The following is a 16084-nucleotide window of genomic DNA, read 5'->3' on the forward strand; positions in this document are numbered from 1 at the left end:
ATACTCTCTGAGGAGTTGATATATTCAAGGGCCTCCTTTATAAAATGTGAGCATTTAATTGAGTCTTAATTTACATATCCTCTGCTATATAGTCCACATGAAGAGGATATGGTGTTAGACATCCTAGCTTCCAAGTCTTAGCTTTCATTTGTTGGCTAGAGAGGATATTTGAAATAATGATGCCTTTCTCTTCATTCAAACACAAAACATACATAATAGGTATAGGAACTTTTACCCAGAAATGGGAGCAAAAGCAACCATAAATATATGCTATGCACTCTAATTAAAACTTCAGATTAAGTACATGATTAAATATACTCCACAGCACCTTGGGGCAGGTACTATCATTTTATTCATTTTGCAAATGAGAAAACTGAGACTTTGGGAGTCTAACTTGTATGTTTCTAATCAGGAATGCAAGACAATAACATAGTTGAATAAGGATAGCTTATAGTGTATATGTTTTTTGTTTCTTGGTTTTTTTAAGTGTCATTTGAATCAGTAAACACTGTATTAGCTTGTGAAAGAGAAAAAATCCTACCTCTCCTATAATATACTATCCTCTTGGAAATAAATCTTGTTGCTATTGGATAGTTACACTCATATGTTTCTGATCATGAAATTTATATTTCAAAGGAATGGATTAATAAATAACCTAACCTCCTTTCTAAGCAGCATTTTCTCAAAATAACATATTTCTTGACACTTCTCATTATATATCATGACAAGTACCTCATACTCTCAAATCAAAATGGAATTTCTCTTGATTTTTCATAAACATCCTTGATGGTTCTTCATCTTTTGGTTTATTTTTGTTTATATTATTCCTTTTCTTAAAGTATTGTTGCTTATATTGTCCTAAATTTTTCTATACCTTCCTCCATGAGAACCTTTCTGATACTACCAACTAGAAGTAATCCCTCCCCTCTTTAATAACACTCTGTTTATTAGGGTGATTATTTTTCTTGATTCTTTTTTGTAACCACCTTAATGAAGTATGATTGACATACAAAAAGCTGTACATATTTTAAATATATATATATGTATCTCAAAGAGTTTCATTATATATATATATATATATATAATCAAAGAGTTTGGGGATAAGTATACACCCACAAAACCATCGCCACCATGAAGGCTGTAAACATATCTGTCATCATTCAAAATTTCCTCTTGTCCCCTTTATTATTGTTGTTATTGGTGGTAAGAACACAACATAAGATTTCTTAGGAAATTTTAAGTGTCCGAAACAGCATTATTAGCTATAGGCACTATGCTGTATAATAGATCTCCAGAATTTTATCATCCATAACTGAAACTCTGTAGTCTTTAACACTCCTTTTGTCCTGCTTTAAAGAATTTATTCTACTCTAATTTACATTAGTGTCATTACGTCTAAACCACACTAAATGCTCCCTAAGGGTAGAAAATATATTGAATCACCATTTTTACCTCCTATAACAGGTGCCAAAAAATAATGTTGCACTTAATTTTTGCAGATTCAAATTTATCCATAAGTAATTTTAATACAAATAATTGGTATCCTCTTCAAATTAGTATACCTTCTGAAAAAAAAACATGTTTTTTTTTTGTTTTGTTTTGTTATTTTTGAGACGGAGTCTCGCTCTGTCAACCAGGCTGGAGTGCAGCGGCGCGATATCGGCTCACTACAAGCTCCGCCTCCCTGGTTCACGCCTTTCTCCTGCCTCAGCTTCCCGAGTAGCTAGGACTACAGGCGCCCGCCACCCCGCCCGGCTAATTTTTTGCATTTTTTAGTAGAGACGGGGTTTCACCTTGTTGGCCAGGACGGTCTCGATCTCCTGACCTCGTGATCCTTCTGCCTCGGCCTCCCAAAGTGCTGGGATTACAGGCGTGAGCCACCGCGTCTGGCCAAAAACATGTTCTTTAGAACTTCCAAAGTATCTTCTTTTAGTATGAAGATTTTTTTTGAAATTAAGAACAACTAGTAAAACAATCAGGTTGTACAGCATATAAAATTTGAAGACAAGCAAACATGAGTTTGAAATTCTGTTTTATTGCCTAACAGTGCTTTGTAAACTTCAGCAAGTGATTTAATTTTCTGATTTCAGAGTTCTCATTTGTGAAATAGGCATAATATATATTTCACAGGGTTGTTATAAGAATTAAAAATAATATAGTGAAGTTTTCTGAGCCCATAGTAAGTGCTCAATGGTGGCAATAACAATAATCATAATACCCAAATATATATACAGTATATAATTTCTGTTATTTAGAAAATATTAAGTTATCAAATACATATACATATATATGAATATTTTCAATATCTATGAATGAGGAAAATATGTATAACTGATTTTATACATTTCCTCAATGGCACATGAAAGTTGTATATCTTCAGCTAAATTTAGTCTTCTTGCCCTTTAAGGCTCAAACATTTTACTATGTGTAAATGATTTTACTGCTATTGTAATTGGGCAAACCAAAACAATTACAGTAAATGGAATCATATGTCTTTGTTTCGTTCTCAATGAGGGAGGAACAGTACACTTAACACAGCTACAAAAAAATTTAACTTACTTTTTTCTGCTAAAGGAAAATGAGATGAAGAAGCCATTTTATTTTAAAACGAAGGGCAAACAGATTTTGATTTCAAGGCAAGTAAGGCAATTTCGTGTTATCTTCCCAAAAGTATGGTGAAAATACAAATTCCAAATATGCAGAGTATGAATAAAAAATAGAAAGGTATGACATTTTTCTTCTTAGGCAGCCAAAATGATATTTCTTCCATAGGCTGCGGCGGCAAATCAAAATACACCACTTGAGATCAGCTTACGAAAACGTCCCTTTTACATGGGACTCATTTTCTTTGGCCATAGAAAATTAAAGATTAAGATCTCTGTCTATCTTTGAATATATATGGCATGAGACCACACTTACAAATACATAAATAAAACTGAAACAATTCACTTTTTACTTAGCTGTATTCTAAACGGGAAATTCTATTTTCTCTCTTACTACTATTCTACTTTCTCTATTTTCTCTCACTGGCACCATTACCTTCCACAAGACTGTTTTTCCTGTGAAGGTAGTTATAATTAACAAGAGCCTATACACACATAAAAGTTTTCATTTACCATATTAGTGAACATATCAAGCTATCATTTTTCTTAATGTTTACTAAGTTTTACTTTATTGAAACCAACCTCAAAGGTTGCAGCATTAAAAAAAGTGACATTTATAATTCTCAATTATAAAATAATTTTCCAAAGAAAGAAAAAAATTCCAATTTTACTTTTATAAGTTGGAATTTACTATATATTCACGCAAATATAGTATGATTTGTGTGTGTTTGGAACACACAAATATAGTATTATTGAAAAAGGAGGAATTTAGATGTTCCAAGTGGAATTAACAGAAAATTAGTTCCGAAATTATGCCGGATTAGCATTTCAACTAGAAATTATGCCAGATTAGCATTTCAACTGGAAATAGCAAGGAAAAACATCTAGGCTATAAGAGGTCATAAGTAGTAAAGAAAATAAGAACTATTTTCAGGAGACATGACCTATTCTGCCGGGAGTTGCACCCATAAGGCAGAGGGAACGGGTCCAAAATATTTTCTTATAAAAATAGAGATACAGTAATTAATTTCAAGGCAGATTTCAGTTTATGTATTTTTGATAAATTTGTTAAATGAATTAAATATGCCAGGGGCCCCTTATTAGGAGTATGGCTGTAATGCTAATTTTAGTTTGAATCTACTGCCACCATAAACATTAAGAGGATTTCCCCCTGTTCCTACCCACTCCCTAGCCTGTATGTAACTGTGGGAGCAGGGCAGTTCCAGGATGACACCATGTTAGAAAGACAACTTCACTGCAAATTTACTGAACTGAAATCTGACCCAAGTATAGCAGCTCTAAGTCAAAGAAAATGTCATCACATCTGACTTACTACCTTATGAGTAAATATCATCACAAAAGTCAGGCCCCTTTTGCTATTTTATATTCTATCTTATTAAAACACAGGTGCATGAGGGAAATGTTCTTGGCATAAAACTACTATATTCATTAAATTTTTTCTTTCCCACACCTGAAGGCACATGTCTAAACCTGTAGGGGTTGCTTTATTATTTAATTAGAGCAGATTCTTTTCTATCATTTTAGGTGTTTCATCTAAAGTTTGATTAACATCAGTATATGCTGTGCTCTCAGGCAAGTAAATACAGCTGCTGTAGAAAGAGAAATAAGCAGAAGCAACCTTTTAAAAAATAAAGAATAACATGAACATGGAAAGAAAAAGAACCTTTAAGAAATAAAATATCAACAAAGCTCACTAGAAATGCTTCCTAAATGTGTATGAAGCGTATGTGTTTGTACATTTTATTTCACCACTGATTCATTTACTTAATCTTTTGATAAACATTTATTGAGTGCTCAGTCCTGAGGCTAGCAGTGTGTTGAATTCGGAAGGTGTAAAGCTGAAAAAGATACTATCTCTATCAATGGGAAATTGACAGTTTAGTTGCACAGTATTTTAAGGAGGGTATGAACTGAAGTTGTAGCACATGCTGTACTTGCTCCGTGCACTTCCCCTTGCCTTTCCATTTCAAAATACACTGGTTTGACTTCCAAATGCCAGCATTTGGATTTCATTACCTATGGAATCTTTCTGGTTGCAGAGGTCTGATGCTGATGTTACTGGGGTGGGGAGCATATTTTTCAACCAGTGGCATGGAAGGAATGGCCCAAGGGCTAGTTGGGCAAGATGTACTAGATCAGTATTATGAAGGTTCATGAATATCAAAGTTTTTGAGTTCATTTATGCAAAAGTAGTTTATTGCAAAAGAGTACCAAACAAAATAAATAGCTGCAGATCTTTCACAATACAATAAATTAAAAAACTTCTGGGAGGGGAAGAATATATAGAGCATTCCCAATCCACTTCCTGGTACAATTTCTTTTTCTTTTATTTATTTATTTATTTATTTATTTATTTATTTATTTATTTATTTATTTTTGAGACGGAGCTTCGCTCTTGTTGCCACGGCTGGAGTGCAATGGTGTGATCTTCTCTCACCACAACCTATGCCTCCAGGGTGGAAGAGATTCTCTTGCCTTAGCCTCCTGAGTAGCTGGGGTTACAGGCATGCGCCATCATGCCTGGCTAATTTTGTATTTTAAGTAGAGAGGGTTTCTCCATGTTGCTCAGTCTGGTCTCGAACTCCCGACCTCAGGTGATCCACCCACCTTGGTCCCTCAAAGTGCTGGGATTACAGGCCTGAGTCACCACACCCAGCCCGGTACAATTTCTTAGGCTTTATTTACTGCCAAAATTGTATATATATGTAAGCTATACTTCACCATGTTTTCCATTAACCCTACAACTGCGATTTTGGCAGCTTCATGCTTCTCAAGGGCCATGGTATGGGTCACAGTAAAACTGGCTGGTCCACCAAACAGACAGCAGGGACAGCAGTGGTGAATAGTCCCATGACCACAAGAGACCAGAAAGAATTAGTTGTCTATAGCTACTCTTGTCTGTGAGATTATATTTCATTTTCGCCTTGAAAGGCAGGTTTTAGTTATGATGGGTCAGGAAAAGACAGGTGGGTTATTATTTATTGCCTATCAGTTTTAACCATGTGCAAATGAATATTATGCAAGATGAGAGCATAGGAGAAGCTAGAAGTCTAATCAGTTCTTGAAGAAGTAAAGTGAAATTGTGACATTTGACATTTAAAAATATAATTTTGTAAGCTATAAAGAAGGGGGTGGTGAGAAGTTAGAATAGTGGTTTGCAAACTTGCTGTACAATGGAGTCATCCAAGGATCTTAAAAAAAAATACACCAGAGATTCTGATTCAACTGATTTGGGACATGGCCAGGGCATCAGAATTTTCACCCAATATTTTAGCATAACACATTTCAAAAATGCAATAACATTTTTAAAAATTACAAGTGATATCTATATATCTAGATTCCACCATGAACATTTTACTATACTCGTTTTGATCACATATCTTTTCCTTCCTCCAATCCATCCATCCATCCATCAATCATATTTTTGATGCATATCCAGGTAAATTGCTGACATCAGTATCATTCACCTTAAATACCTCAATATGGATATCACTGAATAGAATTCATAAGGTTTCTTTATTATTATGTTATTATTTACTGTATTTGGTGTCCTCTTTACCTTATGGCCAATTCAAGTAATAACTCTGCAAGGTAGTTATTACTTAGAAGGAAAAAAAGATTCAGAGATATTAAGTCATCTTTTAATGTTCACATGGGAAGTAAAAGGTAGAGTTGGATTCAAACCCAACTTTCACTTATCCCATAAAACAGTGGTCCCTGACCCTTTTGGCACCAGGAACTGATTTTGTGGAAGACAATTTTTCCATGGACTGGGTTGGGGGATGGTTTCCATATGATTCAAGTGCATTACAGTTATTGCACACATTATTTATATTATTATCACATTATAATATATAATGAAATAATTATACAACTCACCATAATGTAGATTCAGTGGGAGCCTTGAGCTTCCTTTCCTGCAACTAGATGGTCCCATCTGGGGGTGATGGGAGACAGTGAGAGATCATGCAGCATTAGATTCTCATAAGGAGCATGCAACCTAGATCCCTTGCATGAGTAGTTCACAATAGGGTTTGTGCTCCTATGAGAATTTAATGTGGCTGCTGATCTGACAGGAGGTGGAGCTCAGGCAGAAATGGAGTGATGAGGAGCAGCTGTAAATACAGATGAAGCTTCCTTTCCTAGCCCGCTGCTGCTCACCTACTGCTTTGCGAATCAGGTCCCTAACAGGCAATGGATTGGTATGGGTCTGTGGCTCTGGGGTTGAGGTACCCTGCCATAAAATACTATACTTTTTTCATTTTTCCAAATGTCTCTAATGCTATGAGGGTAGAAGTGGAAAGGAGTCGAATTAGATATTTAATTTGAAGTCTACCCATTAAAATTTTGGAAGGTGAGAGGCCAAAAGGGGGTGTATCTTGTTTAATTTTTTCAACTTTTTCTAACATGACAACTGTTGAAAAATAAGTATCATGTACAAAAGGTAAATAAAAGTGGCCTTCACTTGGTTTTCATTTGGAGTATTTATTCATCTTATAAAGCCTTAACATGGATTTTTAACTTAATGAAATCGCTCCTAAATTTGTCATTAACAGACTATTGTTTTAGTTTTAGTGTTTTTTAACTATCAAAATATTGCCATTGTATTAAAAAATAAGAATTTCCAAGTTACAAAATGACAGTGAAAAAAAATCAGCCATACCATTCCACCCTCACATAACAGCTATCAGGATGAAGAATAATTTTTCTCTTTATCATTTATTAGCTCTCTAACCTAAATTTTAAAGGAATTCATTTAAAATCATGGTAAAATAAAGTGAAAATATAACTAATAAGACAGTATTTGAGGTGATAGGATTTCCTCCTCAGCAATGAAAATCTTACATAATCATTTAAAGACCGGTGAAGTGCTGAAAATCAGACAAAATTACAATGTGAAAATCATCAAGAGGAAACAAGTCTATTTTAAAGGAATGCCAATTAGACTGACATCTTACTTTTCAACAGAAAATATGGAAGCCTGAGAACAATCATGCTATCTTCAACGTGATTAACTGGAACGCTGTTTGGTAGGACATGCCATCCTCAGTTTAACTAGATTATTGCTAAATTACACTCTAAATTGGTTGTACCAACTTAAATTTCTACAAGAATGAGAGTTTGTGACCTTTCACAATCTTATTTTATTTTTTACTTGTTCCAGTCTGATGGGAGTATGTTATCTCACTTAGTATGATATGGTTTGGCAGTGTCCCCACCCAAATCTCATCTTGAATTCCTACATGTTGTGGGAAGGACCTCGTGGGAGGTAACTGAATCATGGGGGCAGGTCTTTCCCATGCTGTTCTCATGATAGTAAATTAGTCTCATGAGATCTGATGGTTTTATAAAGGAGACTTTCTTTGCCTTCTGCCATTCATGTAAGATGTGACTTGCTCCTCCTTGCCTTCTGCCAAGATTGTGAGGCCTCCCAAGCTGTGTGGAACTGTAAGTCCGTTAAATCCTTTTCCCTGTATAAATGACCCAGTCTCATATATGTCTTTATCAGCAGCATGAAAACCGACTAATACGAAGTAATTTTTCCAATAATAAATGAGAGTTAGCAACTATTCATAAGTGTATTTGACATTCAGATGTTCTGTGAACTGTCTATTATTTTTTAAACTTTAAAAATATTTTCCTGTTAGGTTATTTTTATTTTGTTCTATTGATAGGTAAATATTTTTCTTAAATTATGACATAAATCTTTTATTGTTTTAGTATTGCAAATATACTATCTGAGCCTATGTCTTTTCTTTGTTTATGAAGTCTTTGCATCGTACAGGTTTTTAATTAAAATGATCAAATACATGTCTTTTTCTTTACAATTTTCGCTTTGTGCTGTTGCTTAAGGGACACCTCTTTTGCCCTACATGCCCCAAAATATTTTTGTATTTTTTAATGCTTTGCCTTTCATGTTTAGGCAATCCATCAATTTACCATTTTTATGTTTATGTACAGTGTGAGATAGGGATCTAATTCTTATGTTTAATAAAATTTTAAATGGTACTTCTGTCATACATGTCATATATTATACTCTTACACAATAAAAATACCACCTCTCAATACGTTCGAATACATTAGGTTTTTTTTTTTCTTGGTAACAAAATTCCTGGAGCACTATTTTCTTCTCCAATCTGTACAGATTTCACTCTACACCTGTTATACAGCTATTGTTACAGGATCTTCTCCACCATCTTTCTGGCACCACTTTGCATCTTCCTCCCACGTTTGGTTCTCTGTTTTCTGGATCCTATGCTTTGCAGGTAATACTAATGCTCCAATATTTTCCTAATTCTCTTACCTCTCTTAAAAATATTAGTGATTATAATCCCCTGTCCCCTCAGAGTTAGGCATGACCATGTGACTTCCTTTGGACGATGAAGTGAAATGAAAATGGCATATATCACTCCTACATAGAGGCATGTAAGAGTCAGTTTAAAATTTTCCACGCATTTTTGACTGACATGGTGAACGCTAAAGCTTCTTGTTGTTATGGTAGAATGATAGAATACTAGAGACTGAATCAGCTTAGATTCCTGAGTGACTACAATGATCAGAACCCTTGACTGACTTGTGCTGGATATGTTGCAAAGATAAAAAATCAACCTTTGTGTTTCTAGCCACTGATATTTTGGAATTGCTTATTATTGAAGCATAACAAGGCGAATCACGCCTAAAACACTCTCCTTCTGATCTCCAATCACAACTAAACATTCTTTGTCTTTCTTGGTTTCTTTCTTCACTTGGTAGAGTATATTTTTTAAAATAGATTTCTGTGGAAAAAAGGTTTAGGGGAGTACATAAGGCTATCTCTGAAAATTATTTTCTCCGCACAATTTATAGTTTATCAGGGTGTACAACTTATATATTGTTGAATAACAAGTCATTCCAAAATTTAGCAGCTTAAAAACAAAAATGTTTATTATTTGGCAGTTTCTGAAGGTCAAGAATCTGAGAGTGGCTTCGCAGGGTGGGACTGGCATAGGTTATTTTATGAGGTTGTAGTTAAGCTGTTGTCTATGCTTGCAGCCTCTCGAGATTTGTCTGGTGTTAAATGATGCACTTCTAAGCTCATTCTTGTGGCTCTTTGCAGGAGACCTTAGTTTCTCAGCATACGTGCATCTCCATAGGGCTGCTCATGACATGTGTTCCCACAGAAGCAGCAATGCATGAGAGAGAGAGAGAAAGAGAGAGACAGAGAGAGATAGGCGTGGAGGGAGAACACAAGACATAAACCACAGTCTTTCTACAACCTACACTTGGAAATGACATATCATCACAAGAGAGTCACTAAATCTAGTCCACACTCAATGACAGGGACATTTAGCTGTAACTCTTGAATAGAAGAGCATCACAGAATTTGTGAACATAATTTCATATAGGATATGAAATCAAAGCCAAAGTTAATTATTCCTAGAAGTTTAAAGGAAGTGTTCCTTTCTGCTATTTTCCATGGCTATTGTTGAAAAGTCCAAAGTCATTCTGATTTCTGATCTGTGAACTTCTCTTTGTCCTTGTTTTTGTAAAAATTTATGATGATGAGCCTTGGTGTAGATTTTTAGCTTATTTGCTGTGCTGGGCATTTAGTAAGCCCTTTAAACCTGGACACTCATTTTCTTCAGTTCTAAGAAAACTGATGTTGTCATTTCTTTGATAATTTTCTCTCCACAGTTGCCTCTCTTCTGTTTTATTTTTAACATCTATTATTTGAATGTTGGATTACATAGAACAAGGTTTCTAAACATAAACACTATTGACACTTTGAAATGAGCAATTCTTGGTTGTGGATGGCTGCATGGTGCATTCCTCTTGCGTCACTCTTCACAAGAGGCCAGTAGTACATCCTTTCCTGATTTGTGACAACGAAAAAGGTCTCCGTACGTTGTCAAATGTCCTCTGCAGGACAAAATCACCCCTATTTGTGAAACACTTACCTAGAATGATCTTCTAAGATTCTTATACTCTCCCATTTTCCATGCTTTTGCCTATTTATACTGCTTTATGAGATATTTCTTCAAATTTATCTTCTTCTTTTGAACTTTTATTTCTGCTCTTCATTTTTAATAGACTTGATTTTTTAGAGCAATTTTACATTTATAGCAAAATCGAGGGGAAAGTACAGAGATTTCCCATATACTCTCTGGCCCCCTTCCTCATTACACACAGCCTACCCTGCTATCAACATCCCACACCAGAGTGGTACATTTGTTATAACTGACTTACCTACATTGATATATCATTAACACCCGAAGTCCACAGTTTACATTAGAGTTTGCTTGTGATGTTGTATCTTCTATGGGTTTGGACAAATATATAATGAAAGGTATCCACCGTTATAGTATCATACAGAGTAGTTTCACTGCTCTAAAACTGCTATGCATACCATGTATGCTATTCCAGTGGTGGATATACTAAAAGCTCTGCCTTCACCACTATAAAATATATTCATATAACAAAATTACACTGGTAACCCATAAATTTATACAATTAAGAATTTAAAAACTTAACCTGCTATACTATTAATTTAAATAACCCTTATCTTTCTCGGAAATACCACCTTCTATAGTCTCTTGTTCTTTCTTATGAATACAGTGACTAGTCTCACTGTGAGATAATAATTTTATAGCTATCTTTAAATAGTTTTCTTAAGGTCTATGCCTTGTCTCTCTTTCTGCAGAGATTTTTGTTTCATTTATGTGGCTATTGTTTTTTTCCCAATATTTCTGCTTTTTGTTTTTATGTTGGTTTCTGTCTTCCATCTTTGAGACATGTTCAAATATCTGGAAATCCTTGATTGTCTCTTAAAACTGAGGCATTAAATGCTTTTGAAAATTCCTTGTGCGTATGTAGGGCTTATACTTGGTGGGCTTCAATATATGGTCATTAGGCACAGATCTGGCTATTTCACTGGTGGGTCATTACATATCATTAATTGTAGGTTACTATGATCTGAGTGTTTGTGTTCTTGCAAAATTTATACGTTGAAATCCTCACCCTCAAGGTGATGACGTTAGGAAGTGGGGCCTTTGGAAGGTAATTAGGTCATAAGGCCAAAGCCATCCAGAATGAGAATAGTACCCTTACAAAAGAGGCCCAAGGCAGTTCACTTGGACCTGCTGCCTTGTGAGGTTACAGTGAGAAGACAGGAAATGAGCTTTCACCAGACACCAAACCTGCCAGTGCCTTGATCTTGAACTTCCCAGCCTCCAGAACGGTGAGAAATAAAGGTCTGCTGTTTATAAGACATCCAGTCTATGGTATTTTGTTATAGCAATAAAACTTGACTAAAAATAGTTTTCGTATTGCAGGTAGGCTCTCAGGAGAATAAATTTATAATCTACTGCCCAGAGGATAGAAACTTAAGAGCCAAGAAGGTGAAGAGGGACTGCTGGTCTCACCATTAAATATGTTGACTTTAACTTAATCCTGTATTTTCAGTATGGTGGCTCTCTCTTCCATCAACTAATCCTGTGGTCCACATGCCAAAAGTTGTTTCAGCCTCACCAGAAAGCAAACCACTCACTCATGTCTGCTGGGATGAGAGAGGAGTAGTGTCTAACTAACTACCCTGAGCTGGGGACATGAAATGTAATTGCCCCTTTTAAGGGATTCAAAACAACCCCTTTATTTCCAGCCCCACTTGGGAATATATGGCCTTCTAAAACACCTAGCGTCTTCAATCCACAAGTCTTTCTGGGATCCTGAAAAACAAATTGGCTTACTTGTCCTAATTTTCATCTCATTGACTTGATATGTCTGTGCAGATGTCTCTTCTTCCATTTTATTTGTCATTTTATGACTGTATTGTTTTTATTCCCTTAGCATAATCTTTGAACAATTTGGGAGAGAGAGAAGATAAATGTATGCTTTCGATTGTCATTTCTATTGGAGGTCCATGTTCACATTTGTGTCTTGTTCTCCCTCCTCACGTATCCTCATCTAGCATTTTGTAGTTGCATGTGCATTGCGTCCCGTGGTCTCCAGCCACCCCTTTAAGGTTTAAAGTTCTTGCACTGCAATGTTACTGGGGATAATTTCAATCCATTCATCAAGCAAGAGAACTGATGCAACACAGTTCCCAGCAGCAAGGCTATGTCTTTATTCTTACACCTACATAGGCCCATAAGTTTATGCAAGCTGTAGCCTCAGGCTATAGCCTGAAGCAGCACTTTTTCCCCAGGTTTTCTTTCATGAATGCAAGCATCACAGCCCAGCCTCTGGTTTTGAATACTGAGCTTGTCTCCAGTTCCACGCCTTGCTTGAAGCAATTTTAATTCCAATTATCCCGCAGCATCCAAATTCCTGGCTTCCACTGTTGTTTTGTGGTTCAGTGTCAAGTCTGGCAGGGACTTCCGCCCCATTCTCTGCTTTACATTTCTGTAAATATATTTCTGTAAATACATATCATGATTTGATATGTATTTGATTATCTTGTCATCAACATATATTTCTGTAAATACAGTTCTGTAAATATATCCTTTTTTATTTTGTATTTTTTCATTGCCGTATTTTGGGAGCAGATGAGGATAACACTTGGATTAGAAATCTCTAATCATTTTGCATTGGTTTTTATAATAGGTACCAGCATAACGTATATTTTTCCATAAGGCATATACCCAGTAGAGGGACCACTATTTTATAGCCTTAAGTGGAAGCTCTGTTATGAGACATATGTGTCTCAACCCAGCCTGTTCTATACAGTTTACGAGACCAGGTAGATCATCATGCTCCCCAGAGAGACCCAAGATAAGATGATTAGGGTTATTTTTCTAGCACATAAAATAGACTTCCTTTTCTGACATGGAGACCTGAATCCTAACCAAATTTCCTTGGTAACTGCAATAAGAACTGTCTACATATTGTTCCAATTCCACCTTCAGTCCTTCAGGGAACAGTGTCTGGTGTGTGGCCTATGTAACATTACACAGCGCTCTGGAGATTCCACAGATCTGCAGGCCTAGTAACAAAAATAGAAGTTCAACTAACCAATCAACCAACAAGGATCACTCTGGGCCACCTAAGTCCTGTTACAGAAGACGAAGTAATGATCAGTCTCATCACTCCCCTCCTTTAAACTTCAATGTCCTTGGTACTAATAACACTCATGTTGGAAATAAAGCCAATAGAATCATTCTGCATATGCTTTATTACCTGAAATATCACCTTTAACATTACCCTCTGATGACTTTGTAACAGTTAACTTCAATGTCTAGCACGTTGCTATATGTCTATTTTTTTTCAATAATGGAAGCACTAGAAGGGAAATGGCATTATTATGTACACTAAAGATTTATATACAAAGAGTATGTAACTTATTTTATTTGTTAATACTTTTGCTACTTTTCCAAATAAGAAAAGGTAAAACATGCACCCTATAAAATCACATGGAACATTTTGGTTAAAAATGCTTCTGCATGTTCTAAAATATTATAATACTTCATTTCTTGAGGGTTGGATTATCTTATCATCAATAATAATATTATGTAGTTAGAACGCATTGGCATAGATATAGAATCATTTTATGGGTCCGTGAAATGAGGATAGAATTGGGAGGTCACAATTTTTGCAGCAATATTTTTGTTATTGTTAGTTTTTTTGTGGTACTAAAAAGAAAGAAAGAAAGAAAAAAGCAAGCAAGCGAAGAAAGCAAGGAAAGCAAAGGAACGCAAAGGAAAAGGAAAAGGAAGGAAAGGAAAGGAAGAAGGAAGGAAGGAAGAAAGAAAAGAAAGGAAAGGAAAGCAAAAGTAAAGAAAAGAAAGAGAAAAAGAAAAACCAAGCAAGCAGGCAGACAGGCAGACAGGCAGGCAAGCAAGTTAGTTAAGTAAGATTTTAGTTGAGGAAATAAATAGGAATAAATAGGAGATGAAATTATATGATCCTGGGGCTAGGGTAAAGAAAAGAGCAAAAAGGCCATAAAATCTTTCTGTAGTGTAATAATAGAAATAACTTCAAAAGTGCTTGGGTTGATGATAGCCTGACAAGGATTAGCTTGGGTACATACCAATTAAAGACAGCTGGTCTAGAAGCTGGTTTCTCATGATGCTACAGTAAACTGGTAAAGCAAGTATTAAAACCTAAGGAACAAACTCTCCTGTGATATTTACTGGCTCAACATCTTAAGGATAAAAGACAATTATATGATGTTAATTAAGACAGTGCTATGCTGGTAAATGTCTAACAATCAGATCCCCTGAGAGGAAGGACATATTTGAATATTCCCAGTATGTTTAATTTTAAGCTATCATTATAATATCACCAAAAATGAAGTTAGCACTACACCATTATACAGTCATTCCATTATACAGGTAACAAACCCGTAGATAATAGTGAAATATAATAAAAGAATTAGGTAGTGATGAGTTTTGTGCATCTAGTACATTTGTGAACAATATATTTCATTTAATGTAAGTTACCATAATTTAATTTTTGATAATGGTTGTGTTTAACAGATCTCAAAATTCTTGAAAATTTAACAAGTATTTCCAGCACATCGAGTCAAGTTAAACATTAGTTTATCACAATGTACACAAAAGAAGAGGTTCTTATCAGTACCTATCCCATACATCATTAATTTTTCCTATTCTTCTAAGGTATTAGTTTATATAAAATTTCATTTTCTCTTTGAAAATAAGGAGTCTTGCATTTGCAGGAAAATTCTAACAAGAGGAATGAACTTCTGTTAACTCTACAAGTCAAACCTGAAATCATGGCTCACAACCAGCACCACCTAATGTCAGGCATTGGAATTGCATATGTAGAGCCCAGAATTGGTTTTCCACGTACTTCAGAGTCAAATGTGAAGCTAAATGCCCACACACCCACACACACTACAGATATGGCCAGGACCCACCCCAGACCAACTAAACCAGGATATCTAATTTATTTTTATAGCCATGTAGGTAATTTAAATTCACTTGTTGAACCAAGTTTGAAAACGATTGTCAAAGAAAGAGGTATTACTGTAATTCTGATTTTAAAATTTTACATCATGAAAATCTTCAAAGACGTATATAAGTAAAGAGAACAGTATATTATGGACCCCCATGCACCTGTCACCACCTTGAGCAATTATCAACATTTGCCAATCTTGTTTAATCTTCCTCCATTGCTCTTTATATTAAAAATAATTTCCTTGGAAGTTTGTCAAAACAAAACCCACGAATCACATTACTTCACCTGAAAATACTTCGGCATGTATCTAGAATTTCTCTTTAAATAGCACAATCTATTATAGTAGCAATAAATGCCAAAAATCATTAAATATTTCTTTTAAATATTGAGCCAGATATGATGGTAGTTGCTGCAGATGTGAAAAACCTTAGTGACAATTTTTTTTTAAATTTTATCTTACATAAAGGCAGTTAGATTCAGAGACACATTTGGTCAAACTTTGTCCTTGACATATAAATAGTGTTTCTTTCCTAAACTTTCCATTATCTGGTTAATTTCTCCTAAAC

At 35.2% G+C, this 16084-nt stretch overlaps 1 protein-coding gene across 8 annotated transcripts in view; it reads right to left on the reverse strand.

Annotated features, from left to right (window-relative positions):
• DMD (dystrophin) overlaps window positions 1–16084 on the reverse strand; it is a 2091067-nt gene that overhangs the window by 1109754 nt on the left and 965229 nt on the right. The gene's annotated exons all lie outside the window — the stretch shown is intronic.

The sequence above is a fragment of the Gorilla gorilla genome, chromosome X (genome assembly GCF_029281585.2).
Source record: "Gorilla gorilla gorilla isolate KB3781 chromosome X, NHGRI_mGorGor1-v2.1_pri, whole genome shotgun sequence".
Lineage (NCBI taxonomy): Eukaryota > Metazoa > Chordata > Mammalia > Primates > Hominidae > Gorilla > Gorilla gorilla.